Source organism: Sesamum indicum, linkage group LG11 (assembly GCF_000512975.1).
Source record: "Sesamum indicum cultivar Zhongzhi No. 13 linkage group LG11, S_indicum_v1.0, whole genome shotgun sequence".
In the NCBI taxonomy this organism is placed as follows: domain Eukaryota; kingdom Viridiplantae; phylum Streptophyta; class Magnoliopsida; order Lamiales; family Pedaliaceae; genus Sesamum; species Sesamum indicum.
The window spans coordinates 6,143,066-6,147,321 of NC_026155.1; positions in this window are offsets into that span (position 1 = coordinate 6,143,066).

Here is a 4,256-nt window from a genome sequence, read left to right on the forward strand (position 1 = left end):
GAGTGTCTAAATATGTGGACATAAGGAAAAGTTCATTTAGGTGGGGGCATTTATGAAAATTATGAAAAGATAAAGTTATCATTTATACTATTAAATTAATCATAAGCCCCCCAAAAATAACTAATTTGGTGTATCAAAAATATGGAATTCCAAAAGTATCTTTAACCTTTTTAAAATTTACCTCACCAATCCCTAAAAATTTACTAACCCTAATTTGGTACAGCAAATGTGGAGTTCTTAGAATATCTCATTTTTTTATTCTACCTTTCCATTATTTTTCACTTAGGATTTTATTAATTTTCGTCCCTATTTTCCATATAAATTGAGTGTACCATATTTCCTAGTAATAATTAATTGTAATTATAATTTACCTACTTTCTTTGGTCGGAAAATTTTAATTAATTTGGATTTGGTTGAAACTAATCAAAAATAAATTTATTTATATATATATATATATACTTGTTATGGATTGTTGATTCTTTAATGAGAATAATCAAACAAAGTTAAATATAATTATATTTATTATATAATTAATTGAATTTGATACGAAAAATAAATTTGGATCAAATTATTCTGTCCTAAAAAGTTTCGCACATAAAGATGGAAACTAAAGAATAACAAACCTAACAAAAAAGAGCGCCGCGTGGACCTATATATATATATATAACGTACAAACTAAGAAAAATATACGCGTTTTTATCATTGGATGGCTCCTCTCCTTGGCGTTGTTTGGTGTTGATTAAGGATGTTCTATTCAAGATACTACATAATTTTTAATTATTTTATGTTAATTTGATTTTAGTACGATTCATTACATCATTAATCCATAACCTTTCAAAAAATAAATTAAATTTTTTTGTATATTTATATCAATCAAACATGAATTAATATTGATCATTAATTAATAATTACAATAAATAAATAAAATAATATATGAGCTCTATGGTTAGGTCTAAAGAATGTGGTTCTCAGATTGGACAAAAGGAGAAGGACCAGAAAGCAATAATTTGTGATTATGAGTTTAAACTTTAAACATCAATCGATCGATCGTTGAAAATTTGGAAACCCAATCCTAAGAAATTCCACCTAATAATTCCCCCCACCCCACAATATGATTTTTCAAATTGGTATTTTGTTTTATTTTTTTTCTGAATATATGGTAATGGATGATTATCATAATTAAAAATAAAAAAAAATCACCAACAATGTTAATTAATTAAAATTGTGTAATGATTATTAGAAGTTGTTTTTATAAGAAAAATTAAAATATTAGTTATATCTAAAAATTATAATAAATAGTTTGGCGACAGATAAAAGGAAAAAATATAATTTTAATCATATAATTTAGAGGATTGATATTTTTGGTCTTGTACAAATTGATTTTTGCAATTTAATTTTGTAATTTTAAAATTTTGGCGATTTCAGTTATTTTCCAACCAATTTGATCAGAAAATTGAATGTAATTTGTACATGACCTAATTAAGAAAAAATCGCATTTTTTGTCCCATATATATATGTATATATATAGATTAGGGTCTTTTACAATTTAGTCCCATTTATTATGATTTTATTAAATTGCATCCCATAAATTTAAAATGTTATCATTTTTAGTTCCCATAGAATTTTTTCATTCAATAATTAATGAAAAAGTCACTGGGCCGTTAGTTCAAACACATCTAATAAGTAACGGGAAATTCTTATTGAACATAAAAGTCATCTGAGGACTAAAAATAAAAAATTTCTAACTTATGAAATGTAATATAAGAAAATCGTAGTAAATGGGACTAAATTAAAAAAGAGCCTAATTTATGGGACTCAAAATGTGATTTTTTTTTCCAATTAAATTACGATTTTAGTCCTATAAATTGATTCATACAGGACGAAAAATGTCAATTCCTTCTAAGTTATAGGACTGAACACTACAAGAAAATGACTTAATAGCAAATAAAATAATTAGCATTGAGCTAATTAGAAAGTAAAATTTTTGCTGCTAATTAATCTATATTATTTAAATACAAGAAATTTACTTGGTAATGAATTTAGCTACAAAAATTTTCTTGCTACGAGTTTAGCAACAAATTATATAAAATATATATTAAATATATAGATTAGCAACAAAAATCTTATTAATTAGTTTAGCACTGATTTTAGCATCAAATTTTTCTATAGTTATTAGGTCATTTTCTTGTTGTGTAAAATCACAATTTAATTTGATCATGTGTAAGTTAGATGCAATTTTCGATCAAATTGATCAAAAATGATTAAAAATTACCAAACTTTTAAAATTACAAGACCAAAACAAGAAAATTAATTCGTGCAGGATAAAAAATTTCACCTGCCATAAGTTAGAAAACTAAATTGTATCTTTACCTAGGTAAAACTATAGATAATATTAATTAATCGTGATCATAACTTAAGTTTTCGTATTAATTTTATTTGACTATGATTAGATATCATTGATTTTTTATAATTTTTAAATTTCTGTAATTTATAATGTGAAAAAAAATATATATATTTTTTTATCATGATTACTACTCATGCAACCATTCAGAATTCAAATTTAAGATATTCAGTAGAAAATTCTGAGCTCGACACCACTTGGCTATCCCATAGAGAATAAATATATTATTTGAATCTCAACCTTAATTATATATTATTGAGTAAATATTTGAAAACTCCCCCACCTTATATTGAATAATAAGTTTTGGCCAATATTATTTATTCAAATTGATGATTAATTACTAGTGTGATTATGGTTTAATTAATTAATTTGTGTATGTTAAAAATTTAATCATGCTGACTTATTGAAGAACAATTAATTAATTATAGGGTTGTGATCATAATTAATTAATTAATTAATTATGAGCAAAACCATCTGTCCATGTGCCTACACTACCACTGCATGCAACTTGCCACAATTTTTATTACATTTAATTTGGGGAAATCCCTTTTCTAGGTTTGACCTAATTAAAATGCTGATTCTGGCTTGCTGCTGACAAGAGGAATAATTTCTTTTTTTATTTTTATTAAAAAAATAATGTATTAATAATTAGGTAATTTATTTATAATTTACTCAAGGACAGTTGTCATGCTAATTTGGATTGAGTTGCCATGATATTGATGTTTAATTTCTTTGTTTTTATGAATTACTTAGGCTAAATTATATTTTTGGTCCCATAAGTAAATTTTTTTTTAATTTTGGTCTCTTACTCTGATTAATTCGCACATTGAGTCCCATATGTACTTTTCTTTTTCAATTTGAGGACACAAGAGGATTTTTCGTCAATTTCCTAATGGCAGCTGCTATTTCCATCAGTGGCTGGTAAGTGTAGAGGGAAAATAAAGCAACTTGGTGGGAAAAACTATTACACCTTCTTCCTACTATTTAAGGAAATTGGAGCCAAAATTAACCAGAGTACGGGACCAAAATTAAAAAGAGATCCACTTATGGGATAAAAAATGTAATTTACTCAATTACTTATATACATACAATCAGATTTTGTATAATTTTAGGATAAATCATATCCATGTGCATTGAAATTATATCTAATTACATAAATAGGTTTCGTCTTTTATAAAATTGTAAATATATTTCCTAAGGGGGTCTCAATGCAACTTACCTAATGAGTTTCATTACAAGAAACGGACTCAATAGCTACGATAAAATTTAATGTTAAAATCAGCACCGAATTAATTAATAAGTAAAATTTTCATTGATAATCTACATTGTTAATTTAATATAAATTTTAAATAATTCGTTGTTGAATTCTTCAGCAAGTTAATTTTTTTGCTAAATTCATTAATTAGCAAGTAAAATCTTGTATTAAATAATGTATATTAGTAACGAAAATTTTACTTGCTAATTAGCTCGGCGCTAATACTTTTTCATTGTTATCAAGTCATTTTTGTAGTGTGTATTTATAAAATTTTACTTTTGAAAAAAGAGTGTACTTTTTACTACAAAAACAGTTGAAACAAAACAGAAAGGGAAAAGTATCATTTTAGTCCGTTAATTATGCCTAATTTTAATTTTACTCCGATAACTACGCCCATATTTGTTTAGGTCCAATAACTTACGAAATTGCTTACTTTTAGTCCTCTGGCAGATTTTCGGATAATTTTACTCCTATGCAACTTTTGAAAGACAGTTTTAGTTCATATGCACTCATAGGGGTAAAATTGTCCGAAAATCTGCCAGAGGACTACAAGTAAGCAATTTCGTAAGTTATTGGACCTAAACAAAAATAAACATAGTT